Consider the following 12424-nt stretch of genomic DNA (forward strand, 5'->3'; position numbering starts at 1 on the left):
CATTCTTTTCTACCTGTCACATCATTTTATCAGGAAACAGATCTATACTTGTTTTACTATGTTTGGCTTGAAGAGCTAAAATGTAAGAAAGAGTGTGTTGGATAATCCGGCCCAGGATGAGGCCAAACTGAAATGGGATTAAATGTCTGTCACATATTTGAGCCTAATTTAAAAACATCCTCCATAAATATTGACTAATAACTCGACTCTCATACAGTGAGACAAAGGCAACGTTCACACTGCAGGTCTTAATGCTCAATTCAGATTTTTTCATCAAACCCATTTTTTTCTTTTTTGTCTGGTTGTTCATACTACAAATAAAATGTGACAGCAAACACGCTCTAGTGTGAACGGTTCGCAGCCCGCATGCGCAAAAGAATACGTCACACACAACGCACTTTGTTTACAGAAGTAAAAATGGGGCTACAGAGCTGGTAGGTGTTGTTGCAGCTGTCTATCAGTTTCTTCAGAATTGTCTCCCCATATGCTAATCAAGCCCAATACCTCAGTTTCTGTCCATTAACTCGCTCCGTCTCTGGTTTCCGCCGTCATGCTTTCTCGTTTGTCTTTTCCGGCGCTGATAATTGGCATTTGTCTTGTGTCAGTGACATAAATGGTAAATGGCCTGTACTTGTGTAGCACTTTACTTAGTCCCTAAGGACCCCAAAGCACTTCACACTACATCCAGTCATCCACCCATTCACGCACACATTCACACACTGGTGATGGCAGCTACATTGTAGCCACAGCCACCCTGGGGCGCACTGACAGAGGCGAGGCTGCCGGACACTGGCAACCTTCTGATTACGAGGCGAACTGCCAACTCTTGAGCCACGATCGCCCTCTAAAAGACGGATTTAATGTGACATGACCTTTCAAATAGCAGTCGCTTTCTAAAACATCAGATATGTATCGGTACCACATATGAAAGTGACCTGGGTCGGATTTGACAATATCGGATTTGTGCCGTTCACACTGTCATACCATGATCGGATATGGGTCGCATAGGGTCAAAAAAGTTGGATTTGATGCGCTTTCGCCTGCAGTGTGAACGTAGCCTAAAATGCCTTTAAACATCAGCTTATCCTGCTGATCAAAGTCCAACACTGAGTTTGTAAAATGATGTTTGTCAATCATTTTGTTTGGTTTCTGAGGAAAATGATTCAATAACTTGCTGCTAATACACAACATTTCATCATATTTCCTCATAACCCTCTTTTGTCTGACCATTTGATCCCATTTGAATTTGCAATAAAGGATCCACAGAGTTTGGTAAAAATAATGACAGTAGATGTTTGTGTGATGGAAGCAAATGAGTGTGTGATGTTCTTTCAGTGTTGCACTTTGTAGACGCTCCCTGAGCCTCACAGCCAGCTGCACATAGAGACCAGTGTTGTTAGTCCAGGTCAGAAGATGACTTGTTGCAATGAAAATGAGCTTGTAGTTTGTCTGCTTTAATAATGTGACTGGAAAAAGGTGTTGGACTTCAAATATGTCCATTTCTTTCACACTTCACCTTTAAAAGTGAAGCCTTGTGGTTCCTGGAAGGAAAAACACGACTTTTTCAAGTCTTTGTCCTGTTTTTATGATAAATGTACGACTTTAATGTGAAACATTCAGAGTTTTTTCTCTTGTTTGTTTGAAGCTGCTTCCTGTTGGCTTCAGCTGTTTGGAGTTTCCATTTTCTAATCTTCTACATTCTGAACCTTCTTCAGCTCTGAACAGATTATGAAACACTGAATGATTTCAAGCACTTTGTCTAATAAACTTACATCTTTCATTCTTTATACAGATTGAATGGCTGTGGATTGTCAAAGATCAGCTTTGATTATCTGGCAGCAGCGCTGAAGTCCAACCCCTCCCATCTGAGACAGCTGGACCTGAGCATCAACTACAACCTGCAGGATCCAGGAGTGAAGTATCTGTGTGGTTTCCTGGAGAGACCAGGATGTGGACTTGAAACTCTGAGGTCAGTCACCATGTTTTAGTTGTGCTGAGATGGATATGATGTGGGTCGGTAGGCCCACACACCTCTATACAGGAAGTCTTGTTCTACTCTTTGTAGAACTTCTGATCCCTGATCCTCTGAGTCTGACTCAGTAGATAATGCAGAGATCTGAGCTGATGTGGGTGAGGGGACTCGGGCAGCCTGACAATTTTGATGTCCATGTCTTCCCTGCTTGTCCTGATACAAATAAACATGAGTGTCCTTTGCAGGTCAGATGTTATCAGTCACACCTGTTAATGAAGCTCTCTTCTAGATTGGAGTGCTTGTTAAACTAGTATGGTTTTAGAAGCCTGGACCACAGACTCCAATGAAAGATATGACTTGGAAAGACTAAACCAACCTATTAGAGGTGTTTGCACTAAGTTAGAATAATACTCACATTTAAATCTTTATTGTTTCACAAAGGGTTCAAAAGTGAATGTACACAGAGAGGTTGGTGGTGAAACCAGCACTTCCAGCACTGTAGATGTGTTCCAGCTCAGTGTTGATTGAAATAATCCAGAGAGCAGGATTGATTAATGTCACATCTTCTTGAAGTTATAATCCACAGGGAAAACTGTCGCTCTGATATCTAGTCAACCAATCAGGTGTTTACATCATATTCACTGATCTTCAGCCCCACTTTATTATCGGTCTCTCTCTCTTTCACATCTGAATAATCTTCACTTCACATTTCAGTCAGTTCAGGTTTCATTAGACCAGGGGTGTCCAAACTTTTTTCCCTGAGGGCCACATACATGAAAATATAGGAGGGGCTGGGCCACTTACTAGAAATGAATCCAAACACACTTCTCTTTAAACTCTTTGTCAATCACAGTATACTCAATACAATCCTCTTTTTCACTAAGTCACACACATTCAGAGATCAGCGTGTCCTGTGTTTGCTCTCATTCACTCACACTCACTCTCATATGTCTGTTTGTACACAGGCTACCTAATCACACCTTGTCTCTTGTGATTAGGTAGAGGATCAACAGGGGGGTTCATGACCCCCTTGGCGGACTCTCCCACAGGGCTTAAATATGGGACTCGCTACCATTTGACCCCAGAAATAAATAAGCTACTTGGAATGAGAGGTGAAACGTCTTCAAGAAACTTAAAGAAGTCCAGATACCTTTTGTCTAAGCTCTTTAGATGACTGCGAACCTTCACAGACACCTCATCAGTGTCACTCTCAGAGCTACCAGCCCTTTCCTAAAATCACAAAGCTCTGCATTGAAATCAATGATATCAAAGCTGGAATTAAATGAGTCCAAGTCTTCTGCTGATTCAGCATCACATTCATCTTTGCTCCTTGTTCTGCATCCCCACCATGGACTTCATTCCTTTCCAAGCCAGCCAAGTGTCCTTTATTTAACTCATCCTCTGCTTTACTTTTACACCTGATTTTAGCTGCTTTATCTCTCTTTCAACAAGTTTATGTGCCTCAATCTTTTTCTTCTGTCCCTCATTACAAGACAGCTTCTTCTGACTGAGAAGATGTTTGAGTGATTACCTAATCTAGGGGTGCTTATTGGGGAAAATAGTTCCTGTTTTCAAAGTAATCCCCATTTTTCCCAGGAAGAAATGTAAGTAGAAATTGATGATCTAAGTGAGAACACGAGCCTTTAAAAAGGGTTCATCTGAGGCTGCTGCCAGTGGTCAAAGCCTCAAACAAAGCTCTGTAAGTACGTGTGTGATCATAGCTTTAGTTTTTAAATGTTTATTCTAGTTAACACAAATCAGGTGGAAACAACTAAAATAAAATATCAAAAATATTAAGTGGTCATCGGTACTCAGTTTGTTCAATACTGAATACATTGGAGGACAAATTGTCCACATTTGTGAAATATTTCTGGGTGTAACTGTTACCAAAGCGCCATCTAGATCTGGCCTGTGGTTGTTATCTAAGTGATAATCATCTATTCTTCTAAAACGAATATAAAATAAAGAAATTTGACACATTGTGTTGATACCAAAAGCACACTGAACAATTCAGTGTTGTTTTACTGCTGTTCTCTCTTCACTTCTTCTCCTCTGATTCTCTCCACATGTTGCTCTGCATCAGTGCTCAGTTTCCTGACAAAAACTAAGATTAAATATTGCAAAAATATAATAATATGTTGTTACACTTCAACATAAGTGTGTGGGGTTTTTTTTTTTTTTTTGGTAATTGTTTATCTGTTATTTCTCAGACTGAGTCTCTGTCACCTGTCAGAGAGAAGCTGTGAAGCTCTGGCCTCAGGTCTCAGGTCTCAGACCTCTAATCTGAGACAGCTGGACCTGAGTAACATTAACCTGAAGGATTCAGGCGTGAAGCTTCTGTCTGAAGGACTGAAGAGTCCACACTGTACACTGGAAACTCTCAGGTGAGATCAAGCATTGTTTTTTTTCTTCAACTGACAGATTTAGCAAATTAATAATAAGGCAGCCCTCTAATAAGAGGAGATGTGGAGGTCTTCTGAAGTGCAACATACTCTTATGTTGAAAAGTTCTAAAACAGGAAGCAGTTCCTGGGAACTGCTTCCTGTTTTGTTATTGTGTAAGTAGAAACATGATGGTAAAACAGTGATGAGAGCAGGCTTCTTACAGATTCTGAGACTGTAGGTTTCATCACTGTCCAACCAAAATTCACTGAACCAGCAGTAAATGAACGGCTTGTTCAAAATCACTACCCTTTCAGCTTATTCGTGGCCAAAAGTGGCCACCAACAGATTAGGTCTGTAATTTTTATAATTTTTATGTTTTTTTTTGCCATTTTTTCTGCATAAAGCTTTTAACTAACTTCAGTTCTTTTCATAAATATAAAATAGTTATTACTTTTTAAATGTTTAACCCTTTAAACACCAGTTTGTTTATCCATTGCACTAGAGGGAAGACAACCTCAAATCTCGCAATTTTGTATAATTGCATTGCTACTGAAATTTCTTGTATTATTAATAGTAGAGTCTGGGGCATGTAATTGATTCACATCAACATTGATTATAATGCATTGTTATTTTTGTGCAGGGAGAGCAAAAACATAAAAACTCCCTCTCAGCTTGTTCGTGGCCAACAATGGCCACCCCCTGTTTACATTTACAAAATGCTATAAAATTCATATATATTAAGAACAAATTCCACTTTTTTTGACTTGATTTTTTTGATTAGCATTAGTGCTGTTCATGAAAATCAAAATTTATTTCAAATTCAGAATTTTAACCCTTTAAATACCAGTTAAATCACATAATTTTAATGATTTACATAGGGATAAGAGCATAAAATCCCCATTTTTTTTCTAAATAATACATGCAAACTGATTTATTTTCTAACCATGATGGAGGTTAGATGCGTAGCAAAAATTAAAAGTATCAATGAGTTTTATGCATCTTTGTTTTTTTGTGCAGTGACAGAAAAACAAAAAAAACTCCCTCTAAGCTTGTTTGTGGCCAAAAATGGCCACCCCTTGTTTACATTTACAAAATGCTACAAAATTCATATATATTAAAACATTTTTCTACTTTCATTGGCTTGATTTTTTAAATTAGCACCGGTCCTAGTCATGAAAGCCAAAATATAATTCAAATTCTGATATTATACCCTTTGAATAACAGTCAGATTATGTATTATTACTACGCTTTTGGGGGAAAATAGTAATAAAGTTCACTTTTTTTAGCATATGAATGATGAAACCTAATATTTCTTTTTATCTTCATTGCAGGTCAGTAACAGTAACAGCAACAATGATTTATTTTTACTTTTTTGGGGGGGGGGGTGTTGAATGAATGGCCAAAAAGAAAATCACAAATGGTGTGTTAGTGGCCAGAAAGGCAATTTAATGACCAAATAACCGCCGAAATGACCAATAAAATGATCAAAATTTATATTCCAGTATGTGTGTGCTTCTGTGTGCATCCTCATTAGCAGCAGGATGTGCTAACCACAGTAGAGTGTTATTTGTAGGCACACTTTCTACACCTGGTTCAAGGGGCAGCTGTTCCAATCCTGGAGGTGCGCCTTTTGCACCTTCTTCTCATTTTGTTGGTGGGGTGTGGGTCACACTCTGGTTCAGACTGCTGTATCTTGAGATCAAAGGCAGAAGTGGCTGAGAATTAAGGAGAAGGGTGTCTTGCAGTTGTTGAGGTCACCAGCATGTGTCCCAGCTCTTCCAGGATCACTTTTCATTTGTAGGGTGTAGAGGACTTCCCCACTTCAGTGAAGTTGTTTCCGGCGGGACAAAGGCATCGTATCCCAAGACATCCAGGAAATTGGAGAAAAGAGCCAGCAGTCATCAGTTAGTTTTCCTTCAAAAACACGAGGTGCCAACATCCTCTCTAAGTTATCCAATCTGTATTTGTGCCTATTGTAGTCCAGGATTGCTTCTTGCTTTCACGCATCCTTTATTCCCCATCACCGACTGCTGGTTCCCTGTGTGTTGCTGTCAAAAGAAGCACATTCCTCCGTTGCTTTGGCATGTGGGATATCGCCGTGGTAGTTTTGGTGAAGCCAAAGACAGACAACAAAATCTTCCTCTGTTGCAACTGGAGGAGCTGAGAAGGAAGCTCCGGGTGGTTTCACCTGTGCCAGTTTTCATCTGAGGAGTTCCTCTGCCAAGGTGACTGAAGTAAAGACGTTGTCCTCGGAGCTCCTCCGTCAGTTGGAGTCTGAACCCCATGCCATTTTTTACTTCCTGAGAACTTCCAGTGTTTTCATCCAACATGCTATGTATTGCTTTATTCTGGTGTAGGTTTTATCTCTACTTCATCTATAATCCTCCAATCCTCACACCTTGGCCTCCCGTGCAGGTTTGTAAGGGTGCACAGCAGCTAAAAGATCTCCTTTGTTATAAAAAAGTCAAAAGTAGATCTCAGGCTGCTAATGCAGGGAACTGCATACAGGGTGAGCCCTGGTTTGATACCAGTGGGCACTGGATTGTGGAGCAGTCTCTCTTCAGTGGTGGGACCCACATGGTTTTCCTTTCATGAAGGATCCACTAAGTCGCCGGCTCCTCGGTCTCAGAAAATGCTCCTATGTTCTTTTCCATCAGCTGCTCAGCCTCCACCTCCATGCCCCCCAACCCCAATCCTCCCCCAAAGAAGAGGATTCAGGCACTGGCTAGAACTCAACATCAGTGGTGATGCAGTCAGCCTCTTTGGAGATTGTCCCCTCATCTTCTGGAGAGGAGGTTTCTTCATCTTGGACAGATGTCTTTTCTTCAAGGTCAGAAGACTGCTTGGTGTCCTTGCTCTCTGACCACATCATATAGGCAGTGCGTGAAGCAGTGATGATCTAATTGCCATATTGCCAGAATGAATGATCTAGAAGCTGTTAGGCTTACTTACAGCAGTAGCTCTGTCTGCACCTGCATAAACTCCAGGACACGTTTACAAATAGTGTTTGTTGTTGTTTGCGCTCCAGCTGCAGCTGCAGGTTTGAACTCTGCAAAATGTCCTGTGATTGGGGTTTTTTTTTGTTTTTGTTTCTAGAGTTGATATTTTGGGTATGGTATCTTTTGATGAAAAATACAAGAGTTAAAGTGCTTTTAACATGTGCTTCAAAGCTAAGTTTGACTGGGAACCTCAAAGCTCAATATCCTGCATCCACAGAAATTCACTGCAGCCTATGTAATGTTTGATGCGTCATAATTTATTCCAGTCTATCTTGCAAATACATGTTTGTGCTGCAATGTCATGCACAAACACAAACTATTAGATCCTTAAGATCAAACCTATGTCAAAATTGTTTCATTATTTTGGTCCATTGGAGTGTGGTAAGCCATCAAAGGTCGCTACTAGAAACTCAGAATATTACATGAAATTGCTTGATTGGCCAAAAATGGGTAAATGATGTAATTTGGTAAAAAACATTAAAAACTACAATTTTCATGTGTTGAGTTTAGAATGAAAGCAGTTTTACCTAAATCGCATGATATAGTACTGTCAGTAACAAGGAATCAAAAAACGTGGTTATAATGGGTTTCAATTGGCCACAAATGGCCACGATAGAGCCAAGAGGAACAATTTAGTGTATAGTGAATATTATTGCTATTATTAAGGAGCTGATGTTGAAAATTAAAAAATCTGAAAAAAAATACACACCTTTGGGAAGTTTCATTCCATTTGCATTAACAGAACAAAGAAAAAAGAAAAGTGAAGTGGCCACAAATGGCCAGGATAGAGCCAGAGGGTTAAAAAAAACAGATGATCAGGGGAATCCACACTTTGTGTTTACATCTTTTTGTGGGGTCTGTTCACCTGCTGTTTTAGCTGTTTGGTGGTTGTTGAGATGATTTTGTGAACTTTTAGCTGAGATTCTGATATTTCTGTAGATACCACACATGTCTAATTACTTTGTATAGCATGAATGGCCACAACGAGGTTTTTAACAGTAAGAAAAGTTGTAAAACTTAAGAAAATATAGTTAAAAGTCCAAAACCTTCTACATCTGGTCGCTTGTGGTAAGGAGCAGATCAAGCGAGTAAAGAATTATGTTATAATTATAAAAGGCTTCAACAGCACGTTCAGGTCTGTGAGACTCATTCAGACACTGAGCCGTGGCTCTGTGCTACATGCACAGCTTTCTGCATCTCTGCCATTCAGACACACTTTATATATAGTTTATTTTATGTAGTATTCAATACTGAACTGTACATTTAGTCTTTTTAAAGGCAGAAAATTTTATTCAGTGTTTTCATAAATGCCTTATTTTTATCCACTTACTGCTATTAGGAAGAACACGCGTGAGGTTTAAGATCTGGACGAGTTTGAAACCCTTTGTTTGCATTTAAGTACAGCTCCCTGTTTCTCTGTGTACCTGGTCTCTACCACTACCCTTGCTGTCTATGGGACATTTCCGTCCTCTTTCATATAATGGTATGATCCCAGTCTGTCTCTTAAAGTGTTTGGCCACATGGTTTGCTCATCAGAATAAAATCTCAGCCGTGCTCACATTGATTATCAGCAAGCCTGAAAATTCATCAATATTTGACATATGAAATTATCTCAAGGGCTGGATTTGGCCCACGGGTCATATGTTTGACACCCCTGGTTTACACAGTTTAGCATTGAATGTTCTAGTGAGTTAGCTCCAAGCTAAGTATCAAACCAGCTAACTAGCAGACAAGCTAACTGCTGGGACTGCGTCTTTCTAACGAGCGTCAGACACTCAGACTGGTTTTCTTTGTGGATGATGATGTGTTCTCACACTGATCCTTCATGCTGATGCTGCCATCCTCCCACTGCTCCTGGATTCTTCATCAGCATCTCCATCAGCCCTCACAATACTCCACCTTCATCAGCTTCATGTTCAGGAGCCTGGATGGACAGTAATTCTTTCCATGGGTTATGGTGGGTTTCAGTTTCTATAAGCACACAGGTTTCATCAGTGACTCTATGACCTCAGTAATCTTTGCTGGGCCTTAATGCTCTGATCAAAGCTGCACATCACAAGACTAAATAGAAATGAATCAGTCTTTCTCACTGCTGTTTGACTTGACCAGAATAGAAGGGCATTAAAATGAAGTGTCAGCTACACAAAGGCAAAGGTATTCAGTGGTTGGTGTGAGTTATTTAAATGGAGGATGGAGTCAGACTTTAAGCTGCTGGACTCAGTCACTATATCCTGTTCTCCTCATAGAACCTGGATACACAGACTCACCTGTGACACAGTGACACACAGTGTGGGCTACACACACATTAGAAAGTGGATCAGTCACACTTGTACAATCATTTGTAGTTCTGGGCAACCATGAACACATTGAATCACCATTAATGGCTTTGTTACAGCAACATTCAATCATGAGTTCAAAAGTAGTGTATTGTGTACTTATTTTAATAGTACTGCAGTATGAGAAGTGCAACATTCAGTGTGCAGAAACAACTAACAGCAGTGTTCCCTTTAACACAGTAGCAGTTCAAATGTTTCTGTCAATCTGAGCTGAAACATGAATCTAATCCAATCAAATATCAAATAAAAGTTCTTTACCTCTGCCAGGACGTCAACATCTGATCTAGTTTTTTACAAAGTTCCCCTCAGAGTCCAGAGCCACCAACATAACATTATAACAGACACTTTTGACCAACAGCAAGTGAACATTTATAAATGTGTGTTTTCAGAACAGGAAGCAGCAGAACTATTTTTCTGTTATCAGGCAGCAGCACAAACACTCATCAGCTCATTTACTGTGCAGGACTTTGAGTGTGTGAAGTGTGTGTTTGTACTGGATTTCCTTTGGAGAATCTCAGTCAGAAACAAGACAAAGAAAAACTCTTTCAATAGTCCAGGTTGAGTTGACAACATGAACTGCATTTATCTTCCTCTGACTTGACATTTTCTTCCTCCTCTGCACCGAGCCAGCTGCTAAGACTCACAAGCTCACTGACATTTTCTGATGATAAAGAAACTCTCTTCTTCTGTACATTATGAGCAGCAACAGAGAACAAGCTTTCACAGGTACAGATGTTGCAGCTGTGGCCAAGTACTTGTGCTGCATGTTTGGAGCAGCACTCTAATGCACAGGCCTCTGTACTGATGGTGGGCTCTGCTCTGTATCCACCACACTGTTCTCAGCTGAGTCTTCCTCCTGTTCACACTCTGATGAAGCACCAATAGGGCCAACTTTTTCTCTGGTGGCTCGGATGTTGCTGCTTCCACAGGTTTCCCTCCAACAACCCTCTGTTCCTTCAGTAAGTTCAGTAAGATCTGGGTAAACACTTGAGCTCCTTGAATCTGGCTCCAGTGCAGCAGCAGCTTTCACATATACAATGTTGGCATTTTGCTTGCGTGTCTCCAGGTGTGGTCTGAATGTAGACTTGAATTTGACCACGTAGGCGGGGTCATCATCTGAGCTCTCCATCACCTGAGAGAGACGACAAAACACAGAATCACAGAGCATGAAACCAACTTTTCTCCTCCCAGAAGTTCAGTCACAGACCTGCAACAGAAACAAGAATCAAAGATTCAAATGACGTAGAGCATTCATGTACTTATATCCACAAACATGTCCTCTACATATTCATGCTGTATTTATACACACATACAGAGGCTGTTTGTCTCACACACAGACAGGACACTGAGAATTACATCATGTTAAATATACCTGCAGAGTTCCAGCTGTGCACGTTGTCCCTGTTAGCTGTGATTGCCATGGCAACCTTGGTGTTGTGCACGATGCAGGGACGTGTTCAAAGGCAGACGTCTGGCAGCAGCATCATATTTGATGCACTATCTGTACTGAGTGTGCTGACTTTATTTCAAATGTCCCACTGCTGTGCAACATGAATCACATGTTAGCACGTTTCTGTAACTCCCACGTCACCATGGTTACCCAGCTACGTCCAGTAGTCTCCAGAGAGACCAACAGCTGGTGCACGTTGTAACGCCGTGGCTTTCGTAGTCTCTCCTTTTTCTACAGCTCATGTGTTCTTCTTGTGATGGTGCGTCTTGAGGCTCATACATGCTGTCATTTGTTGATCCTAAGAACGTTCCTCAGACCGACTTCTTCAACAACACTAATCGGCCTGCAGTTTGTAGCTACTCACTTCACTATGGCATTTGTTAGCTTGTCTTTCTTTGGTTTATCTAGACTCATCCCACAAGCTGATCCAACGTAGTCTGCCCAAGCCTCCCACCTCTGTTTGTTTAGGTGGTTTGCTGCCATCAACAGCGTGTAATGCATTTAAGTGATACTTCAGACTTGAAGTACTCCGGTGATAAAAAACTCAACTTTGCTTCCAGATAACTTTAGTTGTATCAACACTGCCTCCTGGAACAGTTTAAAATGAACATGTCAAAGATCTGTACCTGTCTCCATGTTTCTGTCCCCGCCCCTTTCTTTCTGTCCCGGGTCATGTGAGCGCTGCAGTAGTATTAGGCCCACCCTCAATGCTCTCATTGGTTGAGACGCATAATGACGCCCATTTCAAGCCAGCACTGGTCAACATCCCTTCTGTGACCCATGGCTTTATATTCAGAGCCAGTGAGCACTTTCACAATAATCATGATTTTAAAAACTGTGTTAATGTGCGATAAAATAATTGTTGGTGTTAATCAGTTAATGAGTTAACGAGATAATAACAGGTTACGTTGCACTAATAATTAGACTTTGATGACAAACTGATGTGATCTCCATGTTTCCTTTGTTGGACTGTGGGCGAGTGTCAAAACTGAATGTACTGAGTAACATGTAGAGTTTAAATATGTGTCAGTTCCAGTTTTAGAGCTCTAAAGTGCAGCTATCATGTTAGGAATATGTTAGGAATAGACAGAAACACTGAGGTCAAATCTTTATTTTACCACTCGCTGCATTCTTGATGTTCATGAATTCAGCAGGTTCATGATTGTCTGCAGCATTAATCTCATATTTCCATCTAAAGTGTTGAATTTGACTGTCTGATGTTCTTTATGATCTCTGGCACCAGTTCATCTGTAGGCTGAGCTCAGTCCATCCATTTAGTGAAA

This window comes from Oreochromis niloticus, unplaced genomic scaffold, assembly GCF_001858045.2.
Source record: "Oreochromis niloticus isolate F11D_XX unplaced genomic scaffold, O_niloticus_UMD_NMBU tig00000692_pilon, whole genome shotgun sequence".
Lineage (NCBI taxonomy): Eukaryota > Metazoa > Chordata > Actinopteri > Cichliformes > Cichlidae > Oreochromis > Oreochromis niloticus.